This window comes from Bombus vancouverensis, chromosome 10 (assembly GCF_051014615.1).
Source record: "Bombus vancouverensis nearcticus chromosome 10, iyBomVanc1_principal, whole genome shotgun sequence".
NCBI classification, from domain to species: Eukaryota; Metazoa; Arthropoda; class Insecta; order Hymenoptera; family Apidae; genus Bombus; species Bombus vancouverensis.
Window position 1 is genome coordinate 4007140 of NC_134920.1, and position 24474 is coordinate 4031613.

At 38.6% G+C, this 24474-nt stretch overlaps 1 protein-coding gene and 1 long non-coding RNA gene across 12 annotated transcripts in view; both read right to left on the bottom strand.

Moving 5' to 3' along the window:
- LOC117159230 (uncharacterized) overlaps nt 1-24474 on the bottom strand; it is a 391709-nt gene that overhangs the window by 326372 nt on the left and 40863 nt on the right. The window lies entirely within an intron of this gene.
- LOC117159236 (uncharacterized) lies at nt 20097-23678 on the bottom strand. The gene is made up of 2 exons (XR_004464530.2): nt 23214-23678; nt 20097-22127 (listed from the first exon to the last, which is right to left on the bottom strand). It is a non-coding gene; the product is annotated as an uncharacterized LOC117159236 (long non-coding RNA).

A 24474-nucleotide genomic window follows, 5' to 3' on the forward strand; every position in this document is an offset into this window, starting at 1 on the left:
AACTTGAACACGTTGTTCAAACAAGGTTTCACGAATGCCAGCATTTCGACATCGGTATTGACAATATCTCGCTAGTGATATGATAACTAACAGCTGCTACTAAAATCTATTTACATAATCCGCTCGAGCTTGTAGCGAAACTAAACATTATAGAAAATCCTAATAAACCGAGGTTGAAAATTTTATTGAAAAATTTATCTTAATACAATTGTACAAATATCAAAACTTCGTATCAGACTAAATTTTGCATTTCTTCTATTCTAATCTATTCTAAGTACCCATCGCACGAACATTCGTGTTTTAGCCTTCTTGTTATTTTCGCAAAGCTCATTCATTCGCACAAAAAAAGCGAGCTAAAAATTAATTTAAAAAGTTACAAAAATAATGAAATAAAAAATTACTATAAAAGTACTACAGAAAAGACTCCATCGCGCAAACGTTCGTAGTTCATTCCTTTCTCTATTTTCAAAAATTCGTCTCGGGCAGCACGAATGCTTAAAAAGAAAGAAGCTAAAAATTACTATAACGATTTCCTCTAATTCCGGTCATAAAGATATTCATCTTTCGCTCTTGCCCATCCCCAAAAATCCGCTTCATTCACATGGTACAAATCTTCAAAAAGAAGCAAGAAGGAAATGATCGCTGCTAAAAGCATCTTCCGCGCTAATTTGATATTCGGATCGCATGAATAATAACGAATCCGAAGTGATATTCTTTCATTAAAATATAGAGATAGGAAGCACCTGCTGTGCAAAAGGTGAACAAACGCAAAGAGGAAAGGGGGGAAGGCATGTTAAAAGGTATCCGCAGCAGTTACACGAGTATGACATTGGCCGTGTACACGATTCGTGTACGTTGCATCGGTGCAGTCTGCGCGCGTGCAGTCCTCGCTCGTATGCCTATGCAAATATGCGTGCAGCAGCCCTAAAGAGAGGCTCGCCTCGTTAAATTATATTTAAAACGGCTGAAACGTTCATGCCGGCTAAATTATCCCCGGCTCGTCGTCGGCATTCCTCGCGCAACACGTTCCTCTGTAATCGCTAATAATTACGGAATAATTTGTGCACGCCTGCGTAAAGCCTCCTGCTTCGGTATTTGCCGTATGATTCAAATGTACGCAGTCGAAGGTGAAAACTGGTTTCGTTCGAATTTGGTGCAAAGGAAATATTGTGTCTTTTCTTTATTCATATGTAATCTTCTTTCCTTAATCATTCCTGTTTATTTAAAGGAAAAAAAATTATTCTATCTTATTCTCTTTTACTCTTGAGACTTCAGAATTAACAGTTGCCAATAAAAATTCCAACACAGTGGGTACAATGAAACATGATGATTACATAAAATCCAAAAGATACAGACGTACAAGTATGTAACTTTCAAATCGCACGATACTATACACGTTTAAAACGATGATGCAAATTACTCGAGCGATGCAAGATCAATTTTCTTAATTATCGTCCGAACGTTGGAACAAAATATCGGAGTTTCGTTTTAACTTTCGAACGAACATTTTCCACTTGTCGGATTTTCGAGCATTTTTATTACGATTTACGTGATAAAGGTTGACAACTTCTTCGTGTAAATTAATCGCATCCAATGGCAAAGTTTCTGCGTCGATGTTCCCATCTGCAAGCTCTTTCTGTTTGCCATTTCTACGAGCGTAAATTTTCATTAAACTGAAAAATATCTCTAACGTAAATTTACCAGCAACAGCATTTTATAAGCTTCCAACGATGCCACGTGTTTTAACAGAGTTTTCTCTAGTTGAAACGCGATTCGTTCACGCGGCCAATGACGCCACGTTCGTCCTTCGGCACAAGATATAACCAGCTTGTTAAACTGTTTAAGGGCAGAATCGTTAAAGCGTCCCTACCTGTCCGCGAGAAGGTTCGTTGAAGCGAAACGTTGCTACAGGAACGCGTCTTGCCAACCGCGAACGGGTGCAGGTGCAAGCCAATTAGCAACCCCTTGTTCTTACGTAATGGCGAACACTGTCGTTGGAAAGCGGCCTGGTCCATAAATTATATTATTTTGCTGCTACGTAATGCTTAGGGGAAATGAATGGACTACAAATTACTTCGCCTAAACAACTTACAAGTCTCTGTATACACGTACTTTGTTCAAAGAAGATCGATTCACATTGTACGCATAGTTGCACTGTGTTCCTTCATTGTACTTCACGGTCATTTATTATACACTTTATGCCTTAACGATGCTCGCGAAGAATGCAACATTTTTTTTTTTTTTTTGTTTTTCATATTTCATATCAATAAATTTTAACATTCGATACGTTGTTAAAAAACTGTATTTGTGTACAATTTGGACATAAAGTTTGATGGGTAAGTATAGCAAATGATAGGAACAAAAATGTGATAAAAAACTGCAAAAATTATTTATGCTTAGAATACACGTTGTTCGAACAGTTTTCAATGGACATTTTCCAAATTTCAAAGGAAAACAACCGATACAAAGTTGCAGAAAAATAATTGATATTAATCGAAACGAGTAGCATTACACGACTGGCGAGAAGATAAACAAAAGTCGCGATAAACATCAATTCCGCTTCTGTATACATTGGGTCTGGCAAACCCCCTTGAAAAAAGAAATTCGAAAACAGTTTTCGTTTGATATGTAATCGCGTTATTAATTGGTATCTGGTAGAAACGGGTTGAATAAATTGAGCCAACGAGGCGAGATAATTTTCAATAAACAACGAACCACGCGTATTTACATAATTACTAATGGCTCTGTAAATACAGACTCGCACAATGTTTCTCCTTCATGCATTTTAATGAATGCAAACTAGTAGGTACGCGAGTCGCCCTTTTCACCCGTAGGAATTTCATGCCGCACTGGATCCATTAAAATTCTGCATTTGAAAAATATCAGCCTGGGTCCGGCAATTTCTTTCTCGTTGCATCTTCGAAAACTTCCGGAGCAAAAGGCATCGCTGCTTCTGGCAGAACCTCCAGAAAAGCTAAAGTTTCCCTTACTAAACGAAAGCTTCTTTTGATCCTGCAGCGCCTTTTTCTACCATTATTCATAATCTACTGTAAACATGTTGAAAGTAAAGTTCTATTTTAGGATGCGTTCTTTTTCTCGAACAAAGTTTTACAAAATGCAAAATCCATATAAAAGCATGGTTTTACGTGGAATTTAAAGGAATCTCGAATTTTGTATTCTGTGCTTTCCAATAATATATTGGAATTTAATTTGAATTTGTAAATACATATAATAGAAACGCGCTGATTCTCCCTATCAACTGCTGCTTCTCTTCTCTCTATTAATATCTTTTTCTCTATTAATATTAATATCTTTCATTCATATAATAGAAAATCATGCTCAGATTCAAGCAAAAGTTAGCCATCAGATAGATTTTTCATTTTATATCACAAAGGAAAAATTTATAAGAATTTTTACTGTACTGTAATTCGTGATTTATGATCGCGAATTATGATATTCTATAAAATAAGACAATTTGTTTCGCTTTAAACGTTTCCATCAGTAATTCCAGTGCGGGATATTCGAGAAAAAGTGAAAACGAAAGTAGGTTAAAACAGAGACTGCAAACATGGATCGTTGGTTAAAGAAGAAACTGTGAAAAAGTTTCGCTGGAAAAATGACGAACATCCTCCGGTAGATTTTCCTTAATAACGAAGCAGGTGTTTGAAAAATAACTGCAACGTAGCTAGAGTCAAGACATTACAAACTCCGTTGCTTTCCGAATAACGGAAGAATTATTGCTCTTACGAAAATCAAGCCGGGTGGAAGTTTCGGGGCGAACAGTAATAAATCATTCGTTATTATCGCACACAGTAGTCGTGCTTCTTTTTCATTTCATTTTTTCAATACTCTATCGTCATCAATCTTACTCCGAAATATTACGTTCTGATAACACCAGAACGAATGAGTACTGAATACACCATGTATAAAGACGTCTGAGTTTACCGTTAACGGATACGGTAATCTGAAGAATAAAACGCGAGAACTCTGACAAATTGTAAACCTAAATTCGTACAAAGGATATTTATAGAATAAAAGAACGTTTAAAAATAGAATCATAAAACGTTGAAAGAAAATTCGGAGCAATAAAAGACGCGAAGATTTGAGAAAACAAACAGAAATATCCTGCCCTGTGAAGACGCCGCTTCGTTGATACAAATCGACGTTAAAAAGCCGAGGAACTACGTGGTCAAACATTATTCCCGTTCCAGCAAGGGGTTGTCGACACTCCACGATCATTTTCTTTCTGAGAACTCCGAACGCACAGGTGCTTACTGCTTACACACTCGACGCTCTCTTCGAACAAAAACAAATTACGATTAATAGTCGAATACTCTGTTGTAGGGGTGAACTGTTGGAGAAGTATAAGGCGACGGAACGAGTTTTACTCGACCATCAAGGAAAGTTTTTTATCGATTCGTCAGAAGCCAGAAGCAGCCGTTAACTTTCGACCAAAGCAACTTACTTTCTCTTAAACATAAAAAATGTTCTATAATTTGTGTAGGACGCTTGTCACGTTCCACTATGATGTCCTATTTCTACGTTAATCGATCAATTACTCATATTATTTCTATATTAATCGAGTCAATCTATTCAACCATTAACAAGTTTCTTCAAAAACAAGATTAAACAATTGTTCGTTGAAACATTAGATACTTTTTAATATTTGAAAATGAAAGCATGGTTTAAAGTCCACTTAACGAACAAAGATTCGAGCCATAATTTTCATTACCACTTCATCATCCTCCCCCACGGCATTCCATCAACGATCCGGACTAACCCACTGACGAAGCACAAATCTGTTCATTCATCAGACAAGCGAAGCACGCGCTACCCACAACAAAGATCCCCCGTAACCTCGTTTTCTATCAACCCTAATATCCTCCCATTTAACTTCCATTTGCAAACATAAGCTGCGATCCTTCCTAGAACTTATAGAAGACAGATGCTTGCACGCTTCGTGCGGTGCAGAGCGCAAACAAATCGTGATTTAACAAAGCGAGCGGAGTGTGTCGCGAGAGCCGGGGTCCACGACGAGTTTCAACTTCTCATCCGCGCGCTATCTATTCCGGGTTTACTAGGAAAAGTTCCTGTCCTGGCAGCCGGGAATGCAAAGATGTATAAATACTTGAGAACCATTTCTCTCCTTTCCTTCCTACGTCTCGTTTCTTCCTTCGCAATACCAAGTTTCGCCTCGCCTCCTTTCAGCCCTTCGCAGCATCCTTCTTCCTCCTTGTTCACGGCACTCGCCGCTAATTGCCAGTACGAAAAATTCGACGATGATAGAACGCACTGAGCGTCGAGTCTCCCTTTTCTGACACAATTTAACGCGTGACGCAGATCTCACACCGAACGTTTCTTCGTACAGCAAAACGTTCTTTCTGACAGAGTTTAACCTTTGATTGTTATGTACTGTATCAGACTGATGTTACTACGCGTAATGTTTTCCGTTTTAGAAAGCTTAACCTCTTCGCCTACACGCTATCTGCCGATCGCGCGAGCCACAGTAAGCAAGAAGTTCGGTCGCGCGCCATGCCATTCATCTGTTCAGCCGTGTGCCCGAACTGGCGCAAGACGTATTCTTACGACATGTATATTTAGGGGCTACAAAAGGAATTGTGAAATAATAAACAACGTTTGAGGACAAACAGTGTTTTTAAGACGTCTAGGGCGTAATCATGATCAATTAATCAGTTAACAAAAACAATTTATTATTTCAAAGTGGATAATGAATCATTAACAATTTGTAAATTAATACTTAGTTAATTTAATGAAAATTAGTAGTACAGAAAAACTGTATAGTATCTCTCAAAACAATTAGGTACATGTAACGCAACTTGTTTTTTCTATATTTGAAAGGTGTGGACGTAACGAAGTCTTACGCTGAACTAAAGAGATTATCCAATGTCGTCAGAAACAAATGATAAAAACAAAACACTGATTAAAACAAAACACTTACATTCCAAGGAAAGATACTCGATGTGAATACGATATAAATTCCTAGCCACGAGTATGACTCGTGGTTTTTGCTTATGGTACAAATCCCTTACCACGATTCTCGCTCGTGGTTATAGGACAAGGGGTTAATTCCTATCTGTGTCTTATATTTCACGTGATAGATGTCGGGCAATCTCTATCGTGCAAAATACCATGTAGAAATTGGGACTAGGTACTGTAAAATTAAATAATTTATTCCAAGGGTTTACCTTGGATCTTCGCGGATTGTCGTTCGAACATTGTCGTTCGTACCCGAAAGGTAAGTTTTCTTGAGGTGGAGCGTTCTAGATGAAAGAACTTTCTTTGATCGTTACGCGCCTTGGTCTTTGAACTTTTAAGATCCAAGTTTTCTGGCATACAGAGTACACACGAGCTTCTTTATCGTGAACGTAGACCTTTGAAACTGAGATTTTAAGAATATATAGAGAAATAGGACGTTTTTAAGTAAATCTCTCAACCTTAAATCTCGTAATAGTAAAGTTTCTAAATCAAAGCTATTCGGTGTTGCACTTGCAGATTTAGAACTAATCCTTTGGATAATTTATTAAGTACTTACACATTCTCGAAGATCCTGAATGAATATCAATCGTAAGATAAGAAATTTCAACAGCTCTTACCTGAAAACAATAAAAATATCAATTAAATACTCGGAAATATTACTTAAACAGTTAAATAATGAATATGGATATGTGAGCAAATAATAAAAAGTTGTACATACAAGATATTATATAGATAATAAAATCTCTATTTATTAAAAGATTACGTTGCGAAGGTAGAAAACGTTTTTCACGCAGCCCCTTGTTTCAACGCGGCAAGTTTATTGCACGTGCATAACTAGCCACGCGAACAACATGGAAAACTATCCCGTTAGCGACGGGGACAGGCAAGAAATTTACGAAGGAAGAGCCTTGCAGACGAGAGAACGTATCGACCTTGAGTGTACGTGCAAGATCGGTGCAAAGAAACTCGGAAAGGTGAAGGACGCAGCTCGTCGAAGGTCTCAGACCACGAGACCACACATGACGCGCGCAATTTACTTAAAATGCTTTCAATTAACGCGAATTACCAATTAAACCCTCGATAATTTTATTGGCAAGCCTTTTACCGAACGCAGCGCGTCGAATTTTGCGCGATGTATCACCAAGCAGGATGTTACATTACGATCATGACGTGTAATTACATTTAATTATAATATAAGTCTGCGATACACATTTTCGTAGAATATTAATAACTGTTTAAACACAAGCGTTTTCTTGCTTTTATCGATCTGATCTGTGTTAATATACTTGCAAATATACTGGAAAATGTCTCTTTTAAACGCAAAATGACGAATAATTGAATATAAGAGACGCGGTCATAAAATCCTTAATTTAAGAAACGATGGATAAAATTCAACTTCGATGTATACTTCTATACAGTAACATTGCAACTATCGGATTAATCAAGCCAACAAAATCCCAAAATATCATTTTTCATAGAAATTGTATAAAATCACACAAGAATTCGAACAACGTATAAAACGTGGTCATAAAATTTCAACAACTTATAATGAAATTCTAGATAAATACAGATGTCTATAGATTTCACCCATCCTCTCCTATATTTATCCTATTATTCTATAAAGTGTATTTATATTTCTCCACGAAACTGTTCGCTATATCATCGCACATATGAAGTGTAAACGTGCTTCTCACACGTAAACGAGTTTCGCGCACGATTTGCAAAATAGACGTTCATGTAGCTTATACGCGTCGTTTCGATAATATATCATAATTATTACGAAAGGGGCGCACAACGATCCGTATTTACTGTCGGATTATATTGCACGGCTGAATTAGCTGTAATGCATCATGTCGCTTAAACGATTTCACCGCCAAGATGTATTTACTTCGGCCGAACTCAGGGCCTCGGTAACTTTGTGTTCTGAATTATTAAGCAACTTCTAAGCAAAAGAGGATGACAGTTGTGTACCACGCAGCTTGGAGAATTGCCACATTCTCCTTGGCATGCGGTCCAGACAGTAGCTCTATGTTAGCATCGAAACGCTAACGTCAGACTTCTTACACCAGTGCATCAGTTCTGCTGACCAGAACCTTTTCTTTCAAATTTTTTCCCTCCTCCGCGGGATCCTTTAACGTCGAGATAACGCATCCACAGCGGCACCATTGCAATCCCAATAAAAAGCTTGCAGCCATTCCTTGTGAATGTTGCTGCGCCGCCGTTTCCTTTTTTCATATTTCATTAATAATATCAACGAGTTAGATATTCGGAAACGTCGAGAACGGAGGAAGCGATAGAAATTTAATTTCCTTCGGATTATAACGTAAACTCGTTTATACAGTACATATAATATATACACGAAAGTAGGATAAATTTATTTTTACAAGCCAACAAATTGCATTTGCAATCGTATTAATGAATATTATATATTCGAAAGAACATATTATCGGTTTATCGACGTTGGACATTATTTTGATGCACATATTTTTATAATAGTATTAACAATAAATTGTTCTTAGTATATTAAAGGAAATATAGTATGTGATATTTTGTATGCTTTTTTAAACCGGTAACAATAGAATAAATAATGCTCAAGTTTCATATACGGATACTAATACCAGTCACTAAAAGGCTTAAATAAAGATACGTCTCATTGTCTAAATCTGGCGTGTTTCACATTGGATATTTATTGGATATTCTGTATCTATAGTTTCGCATTGGATAAACATTCGTATTCTACTTATGTCCGACCATGAGTCGCGCGCGCTACATTCTATTGCTACTCAAATACAGATTCTAACGCGCGGAACTATTTATGAATTAATTATGTAGAATTAGTTATTCATTATTCGGATTACTCATTAATTATTCGGATTACACTGTGGAATATAGAACGTTCATTTAACCGGGATAATCCTTGAAGAATATTAAATTCTTGAATCGTTCAATGCTAACCGAGTTAACCTTCTCTACTGAGATGATTGTAATCTAGCTCATTTCAAGTATTCAATGCCAATGTATTCAATGCCAATGTATCGAATGACGAGCTGCTCTAGATAATTGTAACAGAGAGCATTCAGTGTAAATGAATGGGAACACAAATATTGCTTATTAATATTTAATTTTAAGCCTCGAAAGTGTGTCAGTATTTCCTATTTCTAATCTGTAATTCAATTCTAATTTTAAGAGAAAATTAAACGAGGTATCTATTTATATACATATGGTCGTCTGGAAAAAGATTGCTAAGAAGAAAAGAAATAACAAATCTTTCTGATAAATAGCCTGATCATTCAATTCGAAACATATCGAAGATACGACCCACCTGCCATCCTACGTGCAACAAAATTGCAATGAAGGAGACAACCAATTATAATCTTCGTCAAAAGTTACTGCAGTCGCCAATCTTATTAAAAAGTTGCATCAATGTTGTTCAAGATTGATTCGTTTTTAAAATGCGTCCAACAAATTGACCAAGTGATTTCAGCTGCCGCCTTATCTTGCACCTTTCACCAAATAAAGCTTTAAAAAGAGCAGAAGTTTCGACCATGTCTACTGTTCTCGACTGAGAACTTAATTAACAGGAGGAATGCAGATCTGATTGATTTATAGCGTAAACAATCCTATGCCAAAGGTACGCAAATACGTTCTTTATAACGTAGACTCATTTTTATTTCCCTTTGTGTGTATTACGCTACAATTAATTATTTATAGCGGTTTAATATTCACGCTCATATTTTTTCCATATTTATAAAAATTGACTTCATTTTGTGTATCAAAAATGGGTAAAATGCGTGCACGTATATTTACATTACTGCTCAAAATAGTCACATCCCAAAAATCGGTCATCTACGGTGATCATCTATCGCTCATCGTCTACAAATATCATTTACATACTAATTAATTAGTCCCAAGTATATTAAACTTCGTATCATTTAGTACTATTTGCATACACCACTTGCACATAGCCACAAAAATTTGAAAGTGAATTCTGGAATCTGATAAAACGCGTTTGATCGAAAAAAAGAGCGGATATGTGCAAATAATTTTTATAACCATTTTACATTTACAGATCAGAAGAGTGACAAGCAGACATCTCTTGCCCCTGTGTCGTCTCTCTGGCAACCTTTACAGACGTTAAACTCACGTTGCTCATCCAGCTATGTCCCAAGAAGATACATCGAATCTGGACTATTTTCGCGAGTAAATGTCCCTGTACGTCGCACTTGGTGCCATAGGTGCGGAGAGGCGTATTTCACGGTGCCAATCCTCACGTCGCTCGTTTCAAACAAGAGCAAAGCGGGCATACTCGTCAAGCGTGTGCACGCGTCCAACACGAACGGGCCAGCCGATTGGCCGCCAGTTTCGCGAGCAAACGCACCTGCTGCCCCTTTATGCGTTCAAGCAGACCCATTTGCATGAACATATGCCCTCGACAAAGATCTTGATGGGAACACGATAGTTATCTACAACGAAACGTGGATGCCGCACACGCGTTCAGACGCAATAAAACGCGATTCCAAACACTTTGGTGGACCTACGTCGTAGACAGCGATGGGTGTTTGAATTTCAATATCGAAGCCACTCTTTTTCAAAACGAACTTTTTTCAGATTACGAAGGTACAAACCAGAACTTGTAACTCGCGATCTTAGAACTCGTAAGAGTGCTGATTAGTATTCAATCTGAAATCTACAGTTTCGAGCATTTCTTGAAAGTTTCCAGAAATATCAACATTTATAATATATGCAAATTATAAGGATGAATAACGTAAATAAATATATTTACGACGATGTTTAGGTGCTTTCTTAAATACATTGAAAATGCTTGTCAAATATTTGATATTTATCAAGTTAGTCGTACTCTCAAGCCTCCCAAGACTTCCAAAACTGATCAAGACCTCCAAAAAAAATTGTTCGTTACATACACAGACTCGGGATGTATCGAAGTGTTTCACATCCGATTGTTGGTTTCTCTAATCGTTGACTGGAATCGTGGGCTCGTGATCGATAACCGTGCACGACATTCTATATAGAAACGAGATTAGAACGCGGAACGAGAGCAATAAAGTTGGTCGCGACTGCTTCGACGCGTGCACAGATTAAAGTATATAGTGCTTGAAAAGATTTCGTGAACGCCACGATGGTTTTAATAACCGCAATTAGAGTTGCTAGTATGTAAACGAAGGGCGATTCGCGCGAGTGTATCCGAGTTCGGGCGGAACAGGTGAATCAACGACCATTAAAATGCTTATCGTTGCCATTCGATCTCGAATGGTTTAGAATGATGAATGCCTCCAAATGATAGGTCTGCAGAGACACTACACGTTCGAATAAAGACATCAGAGCTACAATGCTTAAATTAAAGCGATGTAGAGACAAAATGGAAACTCGTTTATTCGAACTTTATTTATCGAAATGAAATTTCTATTAACGTTTGATTAAATGGACTGGCACTACCTCAATCTAATTATATAAACGAAAGATCACAATTAACGAAGAGAGATGAGATAAGTTCTACTCTACTATCGTATTCAAATGCTATAACCTAATCGTAATATTAGATCAAGTTTCCTTTAATACCGCGTTTCTTCAATTGCAAATTCTCCTAATTTATCGTTTTCATATACGATCCTTCGATTTCATTCAGACAATAGTATCGCTTATCAAAATTTATCAAAGAATCACGCAAACATACTGACAACTATATAATTACCTAACATTTTACAAACGCGACACAAGTTCCAATCAGAGGTTACTTAGGTTAAAAGTGTAAAAGGAAAAGAGAAAGAAGCTGCTCGATTTGGTAGAGTCACGCCGCGTGGTCGAGATTCACTCGGACAGGCTTATTAAATTCCACGGCACACAACTAGAAATCCAATGTTACGACGCGCGACCGTCTGAATTCTCGCACGTGCTTGAAGTCGTTCCTCCTCGCTGAATCACTCTGACTGGATACGGTACTCCTCTGAGGAATATCGCACCGGTATGTCTTGTGTATGAAACGGCCATGCAACGAAAGTTCGAGCGCACTTGGAGCTGTCGCGCGCGCATCTCTATACATATTTACATGATACACGAAAGCCGTGTGTGTCTGTTGGCGCGTGACGAACAGGCTGGCGTATCCGGACTGGTTGCACGTGCGCGTTTCGCGTTTCCCGCTGGTGAACGCCACGTGGGCGACGAGAGCCATCGCGAGACAAAAGACCCGGACGGAACCAGCCCCTTTTCAGCCACCGAAGGTCCATTGTAATGAGTTCGAAGGAGGAACGACGCGTGAAAGCCTGGAGAGTGCCTTCGTTTCAAGAGCGAGTTTCACGAGCCACGTATTCAAAAACGATGTCCCTAATCCTTCGTGTCCGGCGCCCGTTTCTTTTCGCGGTGAAATCGATGTTTTTGATGGCGAGGTGATTCATCGTGCGATGTAGAAACGTGGAATATGTATACTGCCGGTCATAAGTATCAGGGCATTTGCTTGCTGTTACTTTTATTGGAAGATTTGATCAGATTGTATTTTATTTGATATTTTAAGCACGTTATAGACGCATAATCAGAACGAAATAATAAAATTCTAAATAAAGTGAGTAGAAAATAGAAGCGCTGGAAAGCATCTAATTTGTGGATATTTTGAACTAAATGTTAACAGGTGTTGCGGTACTTATGATCGGCAATGACAATATTTGAACACTGCGTGCCATCACCGAAAGTAACTAAGATAAGCACATATTAAGATAAATGAAACACCCTGTATGTTTTATTATGATTTTAGGCTTTCGCGTATAAGACAAAGGTGTCCAACAGTAGTTAGGTATATCCTCGTATTGATTTAGCACCGCAGATAGATCTTTCAGAACCATAGCTAAGACAAAAAGTTGTTTTCCTAAAAAATAAATCAAGGAAATCCTTGGAACTTAAAAAGCATTCCAACGATCTCATTGACTATTGATCTTTTAAATTGTTCATGGATAATTTATGATGTATGCTGATCACCTTAAATTGATCCGCATTAATAAAGTGCTCCACGTAACGTTTTTTCATTTCTCATGATATGTTGAGGTATTTGAAGTTTCTCGTATCATTTACCATTTAAGTCAAGTTGTATTGTACCGGCTGTATTTGAAATTTCAATGTACGTTTTACATTCGAACATAGGCAGGAGCAGTTGCACTTAACAGGTGCGTCACCACAGAAAAACCGTGATCCAAGGATGATAAGCTTTATTATACCATTCAACCTTTTTCCACCGTTACTTTTTGCCCCCTTCGATCGAGGAATAGATACGGCTGGAACCCGATCGCGTGACTCATATCACTGTGAAAGAAAAAAGAATCGATCGACCGTATCAAGATTCGAACTCTGATCTTTTCGTTCTCTCGTATCTAATATTTAATAAACGACCAATCGCTCGGAACTGGTTCGATTTAATTGGATGACTGGCTGAAAATTCGTCGGTTTTAATTTTACGAATGCCAATTGGACGTGTCGATAACTGGATAGATTCTTTCGACAAAATTTGTTCGAATATTCTTACGAGTGGAAAAAAAAACCACTGTCGTCCCGTACGATTTACGATCAATTACAGAACGATAACGTTTCAAGCCTAATAAGTTTCACGTTTGCAAATATTTGCATCGACACGCGTATTTGCGTATCAAAAGACATTTTGCAATGGTTAAGAACGCCCGTATCTACAGATAAGCGCGTTAAAGGCGTAACAGCGAACCGTTATAACTCTGGCACATAATAAATATCGTATCCCAACTCCGTTGCAAAATGCATATTCCGCAGTGAGAACGAGTTTCGATCCCGCGCGATGGATTTATTGGCCCATTTTATAAACCCCGTTTATCGTCATCCAACAAAAGATAGACCCAAGATTTTCCCTGGGATAACGACATGACTCGTTATTTTAATTTTGCGAAAACGCGATGCAATGCGCGACGCAATATAATCGTGTCGAAAAATCTCGCTGCATTTCAGATAATAACGTGCCTACCGATCGATCGATAGATTCTCAAAACTAAAAAGATTATATTGCTTACTGATTACGACAAAGTCTCGTTACTATGAATAGGATATACTGTTTACTATGTATTTACCGTGCATACAGGATGGCTTGGAAATCGGGGTACAATCGAAAAGTGAGTGATTTCACATAAAAGAAATAAGTAAAACGTTTGATATGAAGTACCTCGTCAGAGGGCTTGTTTAGTAGAAACTCATTTCGAAAATGATTCTGAAAGATGATTTTGGAAATTGATTTTGAAAATTGATTCTGAAAATTTGATATGTTATTCCATTAGTGGTTTCTGTTAGAGTTAGTGCTGATCAGATGAAGAATAAAAAAACGAAAATTTGCGAAGACATGTATTACTCTAAATATGCCACTGTCGGTACTTAAACATATTAGATAGCGTGGACGGAATTACTTCACTAATTACTGCATACATCACTGACAGTTAAATATACAACACACAATTCTACTCGTTCTAACCAATTTAACTTTGCAAATCGGTTTTTCCCAAAACCAATGCCTCGGTCGAAAAATCTTCGTAGCAAACATTTTATATAGAATCATTTTGTCTTCGGTTGCATTACAGTTTTCGTTCCACCCTGTATATTATTTGCACACTGTCACACACGTTTCTGTCTCCCATAAATCGTTCGATCATTGACATTTTCTTCTGGACTTTACGTAACATCCGTTAATTATCTCCGTACAATCGACTCGGGTGACCCAATTAATCGTTCGCGTTGCAACAAATGCCATAGCTAACGGGAGAAAGGGGCTTCACCTTGCGAACCTTCCTCATAGTTATTGATTATTCATTAACTCAGCGGAAGAGAGAACTGCCCCAGATATTTCCCGACGTTCGGCTTATCTCGCCGACGGTTATCAATCGCACGTCTTTCATCCTTCGATCATCGTGACTTCGGATGTCTGTCCGCGATCAAAAACCACTTACAGAGATAAATTCGCGCGAAGCGCAAGAATGTTGATCGAATTCGATTCGTGTAATTCACCGTGAAGTGATTCGCGTCCGAGAAAGATATACGTTGATAGCACAGATCTGTTTTGCGATACGACTCTCGTTTCATCTTTTCGATCATCGCTGCACCATATTTTTTAAGATACATAAATGATATTCTTCAAATATCATGATTCATGGTAATTTCAATATTGTTCGATGCTAAATCAGGATCAAATTTAATGATGCTATCCGTGTCTATATATATACGTATTTTATTACTATTATTATCATTCGCCTGCTTTTTTCTCAGATATGCACGTTAAGATAAAGACGTATCGTTCTTATCGTTATCGAGAAAAAGTTAACACGGGAGTAAAGTGATTGTTAAAGCTGCCATAAGAATTTAATACCTGTGTCATCGAATTCCGTGTTGACCAAAATCTTATGGGTCTTAATTTTGATTTTTCGGTATTAGTCTTAAGCGCGCTTTTCGAGAGACATGGAACTACAAGGGAAAACTAACGTTTCCATTTACAATATTATCGTATCCCTTCTTCCCTTTCTTCTTTATTACGAGCCACGTTATTTTAAATAGATACGTATTATTGGTCAGACAATCGAAATATAGCAAAATCTTGATTATTCGAACTAATCATGGCACACGCTATTCAGACAGTCAAATAACTTTGTTTTCATATTAGAGGTCATTTACTTCCAACCACTTTATAAATATCCATTGAAACACGACTAAAAGTTTTCGAATAAAAACAATACAATTTCATTCAATGCCTATTCTTACTTCCTAATCCTTTTTTGCAAGAGACTATCTTTAAATTGTCCATAAAACAATGTTGTTGTAATTGAGCGAGGTTCTACCGTAATACTAAACAGACGAAGACGACAAATGCATGATCACGGTCATGGTAGGATTAAAAAAGCAAGGTCGCGTAGCAAAGAGCCTAACCAAGTCCGCATGAAACATGTTCGTCACGACGTTTTCTTCGTGACTGGCGCGTTCACCGTTTAATTGTAGCATTGTGAAATTAATTAGAAAAACGTTGACCGGGCGCAAACGAGACCGTCCGATTTATTCTGGCTGCACGTTAATCGATATGCTGGAAGCAAGAATCGATGCCTGTTTGCATAATGCGCTCTCTCGATGGCTCTACACCACGGAAAAAGTAGGACGTTCCCTCCATCGAATTGGCAATTCGCATGACGAAATATCGTACAATTATCGTAACGCGACAATTAAAGTTATCACACACGTGTCGTGCTGTTGTACGATAAACTGGACATGTTATGTATATTATGGAAATTGAAAACAATTGACTTGGAAATGTACGTTAAATCATAATAAAATTGCCCGATAGAAGATTCTGCGACGAATTTGTTAATATCAGAAAAGATAATTATTTCTCTCAGAAAAATATCGTTTACCTGTGTAACTGTAATATCCTTTAAATCTTTTTTATCGGAGAACTGAGGATAATCGGGTCTTTCAGAAACCGAACTGATCAACCTTTTGCTAATTTCTCAATTTCGTTATTCGAATGAATGACCAATGTTCAATTCTAAAAAAAAAAAAAAAAAAGAATCATCTACTTGCATAAATTGGTTCGTCGTAAAAGTTACACGAATAAGGATAAATTTCAAGATGAAGTTAAAAAGAAGCGATGCTTGTCGCATTATCGCTTTTCTCTGCTTTCCAATCACGGAGTTGGCTGCAGCAATGCAGCTTCTGAATGGCTCACGCACACGTGCTGATATTCCCCTGAAAATGTAAAAGCCCGGATTCCACAAAATCGAGTCATCTACCTACAAAGACTATAACTCTACTTATCTAACGAGAAGTTAACTAGACAGTAGTAGTCTTAGGATTCGATTCAAGACAATCGTCTAGTTGAAAGGGACGCAACCGATGTATACGACGATCCGTGCCAGCTCCTCGATAATTAAAGCAGCAAGCAAACGGAAGCGACCCGAATAATTTTCGAACCAGTTTCGCGGGCAAGAAGGAAGCTGCACGGCACGTGACTACTAACGACAATCATTCCAGCGACTTTCGACACGCGTATCCGGTCCGACGAGATCGGCTGGCAACGATCAGAAATTCAGAACTTGTCCCTGGCAGCCGGACGAACGACTGTCCGCTGGTATACGAGGCGAAAAACCGGTGCATTGACTTTGCTATGACGTAAAAGAACACGGCCCGTTTCTTGTACAGAACGTCTGCGGAGTTCCTTTCAATGGGAGTCACTTCGATTCACGTTTATTCGACTTCCTCCCGTACCTCGAGACGCGACCATTGGCGTACGCCCCGACGAAGGTGCGACAACCCTTTGTCTCGCAAAAATGTTTGAAGACGGTGGAACCTCAAACAAAGGGTCGCACACCCTTTCAGACGAATACGACGGTTTTTTAAAGGAGTCCGAGCAATACACCACCATGGTAATGCATCTCCACCGAGTCTTGAATCGTACGACTTTGAAAGTTGTTTTTGGCAGCCAGAATTATTATTTTGCGTTGTTTCTTGTCATGTATTTGGCTTTGTGAATTTTCACGTAAGGGAGGAATTTTGCATCGAAAGCCTTCGAACCTCAACGAAGAAAAATAGTCCTCCATAAACAATGTTTTTCACATTTCGTAGACAAACTTGATTTTTTATTCGGTCAAATCGAACTTTTTACCGTTGTAGACTTTCCAAAAATATGAAAAAATTCTGGCATACAGTGACTCAGAAAAATATATCGCTTTTAGATTTGAATCAGCTTTGCCAATATTTTGACAGTCGTTTCTCATTACGATACTAATGAAATTTTAAAATGTCTGGTATAACACATAGAATATATTCGTGAGAAGTTTCCTATAAGTCTTCAAATATTTCACGAGCCATTGTACTTATCGATGACTCTATTACACAACTATTTGATTACCTAAAGTATCACTTAGTAAAATTAAAGATCGCAAGGAAGAAAATCCAAGGATGACATTTCGTTTACTACGACTCCACATTGCGATTAGTATAAATCGATACGTACTAACTTTTAAATACAAATTGCTTACACATTAAAATTCAATTTAAAAGAAACAAATTCATGTGATTCCCATAATTAGAAGCTGTTTTATCTCTTGAATCGCGAAGTAGATTTCCATGGGGATTACGAGCGTAAAAGCGTTGTTGCGATTCATCGATGAATCTTACGTAACTCCGGCAACCTACCTTTAATCGAGTAGAAAGCAACGCCCCGTGTGCAGCCCTTGGTGCCTACAGCACTGCGCATGTACCTCCCGACCACCGCACTGGCGAAGGTCAAAGAATGCAACTGGGATGGTTAATATAAGCTTCGATTGAAATGCAACTCGCGAACGAGACGAGGACGCCGACCAGTCTGCGCAGTGCGTTCCACGTTCGAAATTCATCTCGCTTCCTTCTTATCGAAACTCTACCTCCTTTGCCTTCCCTTCATCGGCCAACTCGCCATGGAATGCTTAATATGACGATACCATAACTCATCGTACTCCAACACGACGCGTCTCTCCATGTTATCCATGTAAAACTTTGGTTTATCTACTTTAATCCTTTTCATATCTAATTTCATTTTCCCTAGGTATCGTCGTCTTTTAGTTTATTATTCATATATTTTCCGATATGTTTTGACATATCGTTGACGCTATACCGTAAAGTAAATTTTACCTGATCCTGAATTCCTTTTTGTACGTGAAAGGGTAATTTCTTTTTTCGAAGCTTCGCTTTGCTCAGAAATAACGCGCGTTCCTTCGGAATTTAAAAAATTCTGCTTTCAGTCGCTGCTTCAGCACGCGTCGTTCGTTCGTCCGAGTTGAGAACGTAGCAACAGAGCGTCGTTTAGTTATGCACATTCTTCCGTAGGACGTAACAGTTGCGTTACATCGCGTCATTCCCTTATCCCTGGGCTTTCAACGTCACCTTTGACACAAGTTGCGCGCAGTCGGTAGTCGCAGTTAACATCTGCCGCCGCGCCACAACCAGGAAACCGAGGGACATTGTTGTCCAGACTTGCAATGGCAAGACACGTACGACGATTGTTAATTCGCGACAGTACAAAATATCCGACGGCTATAAGAAGCACGTAAGTACGTGTTCGATGAAGACGTACGAATCAGTAAAGACCTTGACGCTTATTGTCCTATTGTTCGGATCGAGTTCATAGGTCAATTGCATGGAATAATACCGACCGACATTTCAATATTGAGACAGCAACATGTGGAACACTTACGGTAACAACGAGTCGAGAGCGTCTTATAAAAGAAACGATCATTGTTAAAGAACCGTCGGGGATTTGCAATTAACAATAAGCGATAAGATAAACTTAATTTAATGAAAAGAGAACGGTATATTTAATGAAGATATTTAAAGGTTGCGGTATACGCTTCATTGTCGCATAATGGGCGACAGACTATTCAAGATTCGAGGTTTCAATTTAAATAGAATTCGAACAGCAGGAATCCGATTAACTCGGTCGCTAGGAACTAATTATAAACCAAACGATTCCAAACATCTGGATACCACGTAATAGTAGTCTGGAATCGTAGGAGTTCGTGCAAACCACAGTCTTAAGAATCAACATAGTAATACCGATTCGAGGCAGCAGGAACAACATGATCTTGATATCGTGAGATTTACCACGGGTTACCATCGAGTTGATCAAAATCCACGACTATGAGATGGTCTGGAGCCGAGAGAAAGATCTGACTTAAAACATTCTACTGTTGAAAGATCGCAAACTTTGTAACTTTCGAGTCGTAGAACTCGATTCGATTTACGTCAAGGTCGACAGTGCACGATATTTATGATTCGATTAATACGAGATGGATCTCGCTATTTTGGGTTCGTGATGATGGAGATCCTAGGTTTTCTGGGTCTGTTTCAGGTATCGCATTCTCACGATACTTCGATTCTTTTATAGTTTCTGCGATAATTTCTATAACCCCTTTATTCCACTTCTAGAATTCTAAATTTAGACTTATTCTATTTAATTCTGCGAATATTGCGTTTTTACAGTATCAGTTTCTTCACACGTTTAACTATTAGAAACCTTATTATGGAGGTAATGAGTTGGAAAATAAATTATCTCGCTGTGGTAACTAACCTGTTTTATTTCATCAAATCCATAACTTTATACAATTACTTAGATGCAAACATGGGAAAGCTGTCTTAAAGCTAGAATTGCAAAATGATTAATACTCGCATTTTTACGTCTCTTCGATGAATCCAATTTATTCGAGACTTTGAACCACGTATACTCGCGTAAACAAGATCATATTAAAATTTCAATGCATTCGTCATACAAATATATAACGCAATTTTTCACTTTTTTTCCTCTCCTATAATTAGTTTATTTTTTCATCCTCCTGAAAGGCATCAGCCATACTCTGAAATTATCAAGATCGAACATTGATCTGCATGCTCTTTCTCTCAGTAATAAAAACCACGAGTCATTGAATTTCATACGAACCTTACGCGAACACCGATACACAATGGAATAATACTTTCGAGATCTCGATAAAGGAGCAGGATTCAACGTACAGTGAAACAAGAAAAAGAAACACTTATTAATGTCCGCTCGATACCATCACTCGATGACTAAGCAACGATAATAAATCCAAGACCCATCGTTCCTACACAAATAAACATGTGCATACCCAAATGTTTTTCGCGACTTTTGAAAGATTTCGAAGAATGACGGGGATCAATGAATCGTATGTATCTGGAACTGAATCAGAATCCTGGTGGTTGCCAACGAGACGACGGAACCATGGCATGGCTCAACAACGAAACGATGAATGGCAGCGATTGGGGGAAAAAAGCCAATGTAAAAAGTAACAGAGACCCTCCGCGATCACAACGCGACATCCAAGAGCAAGAAGTTGGCTGTTCGCTACCTCCGGATTACCAGTTTATCGCAGCCTTAATCAATCGGCCATAAATTGGCAGGCTGTCCCGGCTTAGTTGGAAAGAGGACCGACCACCGCTGCTGGTTTGTCGTTGATCCATCGCTTCCGATTTCTTGGCGATAGAGGCTCGCTTCTCCCGGCGGATATTCATTTTTCACCAGAAGCGCAGGCCAGCCCTCATTTTTCGTAAAACGATCACCGCGAAACGAGGCCCACATCCGCTTTTGTTTCTCCATTTTTCTCGTCCCTTTCGGCCTTTCCATTCCACCGGTCCGTCACGACGTCATTTAACGACTCGTCGTTCGTTATTCGTTCCACAAAAACTGGGCCTGGCCTCTCGCTAAAATGCAATTAAGTCGCTTCTCTCTAACGTCATTTTTCGATAAAAAAAAGAAGAACTGTAAAAATTGTGTGTTCGTTAATTGCGAACGATCGAACGATATCGGTGAAAATACTGTCGAATTTTGAGGTCTGACTTCCGCATGATCTTCCCGTATTTCTACAAAAATTTCCAATATTGTAAATGACAGATAATATCGTCAGTAAAAAATCAGTAAATACCGTTGTGGTGTAGTATATCTCGATCTATCGCAAGGCAAGGTAAAATATACTTTTTTCGCTTCTGATAAATATCCTTTGCTTGAAATCTACGGAAGTAAAACTTAGTGTCTTGTCGGATTGTGGCGGTTAAAGGACAGATGACAGATGTAACTTCCTGAGCTTCGTGAAACTATTAACAGATCGTCCGTGAAGGCCATCAAGGGTTATTTAAAGTCACCGTTTAAGACTTGTCAGACTCGAAGAATGAAATTCGTGAAAATAGTCGTGAGTACCGTGACCTAAATTCTCGTACGTATTACGTACGATCGTTTGCATGGCGAGGTCAAGAGTGCAACCGAGCGACCCTTGTGGCGGTCGTATTTCGCATTTCCAATTTTTCCAAGCCTTTTAGAGGCTCTGTTTTCTTCTTCGCCTCTAGCAAACAGGAATTCTATATTTGAAATAGTCGAATTCTTGGAAGTTTCCGTAATCGTGTTCGGATATAATAGAAAATTGAGCCAATACTACTTGGCTGGTTTCGGAACCGAGGGAAATATCTTGGCTCGATTGGCTTTCACAAGATCGGAGATTCCGGTTGTGTGCGAGGCGACACAGAACATCTTCGCTGATTCCAAAAGAAACTTTTCCTATTCGTTCGAGCTCGCTTCGAGAACACCGATGAACTTGCTGAAACATGAACCCATTAAGACTAAATCGTAACGTCTATGTTTACTAATTTATACAGTATCTCGCGAATATTCGAACGCTTTAACAAACATTTTGTATGCGTTTTGTACGAAACATGAAATTTCATTAGCGTTGCAACGAGACACGGCTATTGTGACTACGTTAGTATTTGAAAATTACAAGATATCTTTGTATATTAGACTCATTTTTACACCTTCAGATTCCATACAAATGGATAAACATTCTACAAATTTTACAAATATCGATTTTTATTTAACATGTAACAACCATCCATAAGTGTAAATATCTGTATAATCGTCCCTGTGAATTACAAACTTTTGACTTTCAATTTGTGCTTTACGCGTTGATTCACCAACAGCAAACTTCCTACCGCGTCAAATTATTCCAAATATATTCGATATACGAGCCATTCGAAGGACCTTCCAATTATCATAATTAGGGTCAAACGCCCTCCAAACAACTTGATCGTCCGTTAGACGAAAGTTAGACGAAATGATCGCAGGCCGGATCCAAGAAAGATGCTTCTTTCGTTCATACATTATGCAGAGAATTCCGACACTCCCGTATGATTCCACGAACAAACGTAGCGATCTCATCCATCAGCTGAGCTACACGGTTGTCGTTGCTTAGCTCGATGTACCGATAAATCTATTCGATATACGTTCACGTACCACGCACAACGATTCGTTTTGTTTTCAACGGATGCAAAACTCGCAGGACGACGCGGCTCTTCGACCTTACGTGGTGAGTGCAATCGACGAAATTGCAGATTCCGATCAATACACTCTGGCAATTTGCTCTTCAATCTCGTTACGTCTAACTGCAATGCAGTTGCTTTCAGTTAGTATAGATCGGCTGTGAAATTTATTTTCGCTACACAAGCCAACGTATTTGGGAGGGAGGGGGGGTCACGAGCGGATCATCGTTACGAGACGAAGTAACGATTTCTCGTTTGCATCAACGTACGAGTATCGACATCGAGCTCCTTTACAATTTATTGTTTTATTTTATTCGCGCATGGGATAGATAACAATTGAATTTTAAAACTGCTCGTCGTTCTCTTACCTTGTGATCTTTATTTGTCTTCGTTTCCTTTGAAAGCTTCGAAGTGTTCCGTAATCGTGATTTATGCGTTCAACGAAACCTTGCGTCTCTTCTGCTTGCGACGGCGCTTGTGTATTAAAAGCAATGCAAAGTGCCAAGTTACGAAACGCCGGCATGAGAGATCAATTATTCTTGCACCAGCTATCGGTCTTAATCATCGCGAGATTTCACCTAACTCAGACTCCTTGCAATTATATCAAGTTGTGAAAGCAGGAACGAGCTCTGCCACAGAGTTCCTATCGTAGGCACCGAATCTAAGCGATTATTTCGCTGCGCTTCGCCTCGCCTCTAAATCTGCGGTTGGCAAGATTCCCGCGTTCGATCGGTCTACCCGAGCAATTTACTTTTAAGTCCACGTTCATCCCCGACAGCAACGTATCGATCCTTAAACGATCACAATCCCTTCCAACTTATTGATTTTAACATATTTTGCTCGGTTTAAAAAGTTAACCTCCTTCTACGAGAAAAATTATTCGAGGGTCATAAAAAATTCCGATCAACCGGACGAACGATCGACGTTGGATGGAAGAAGGAAAAAAGAAAAGGAAATTCGCATTCTTTTGATTCGACGCGAGTTCAATCTCACAAAACCCGAAAAAACTGCCAAAAAAATCCCAATCAATCTCTTTCATCGCGCGTTATATCGAAACAAAGCGTGGCATTTCATTTCTATGCAACGTATTTTCGACGATCAGCGCTGCAAATGGAATAAATTCCACAAATATCCTCGAATTTCGCTTGCTTTTGCTCGTTCATTCTTTTCTATCTTTCTCTTTATTTTTTTATCATTGAGTTCTGCAAAATCAGCACACTCTTGCACGTACAATTGGACGAATATTATTACTAAAAATTCTCTACAACTCACAAGTTACCAATAAGTGTAAAGTCTCCTTTATTACAGTTACAGTTTTGGATTTTGGTAATAAAAGTCATTCAAGTTTATACATAAATCTGACAAATGACCAATAATTTGATTATTCCATGTGACGTAAAGTTGCAACATTGTAAAAAAGAGATGTATAACCAGCAACTTGTAACTTTCCATTTTACCGATATTATTAGTCCAGGAATTATTGTGCAAGAGGTTGGTAACGACATCTGATAACAACCATAGTGATCGTTAAATAACATCTAGTTATATCCACCAGCATTGTGGATCGATTACGTAACGCTCGTACCGCTACAATACTTATGAATCGACACAGCGAACCTGAATGGCCAT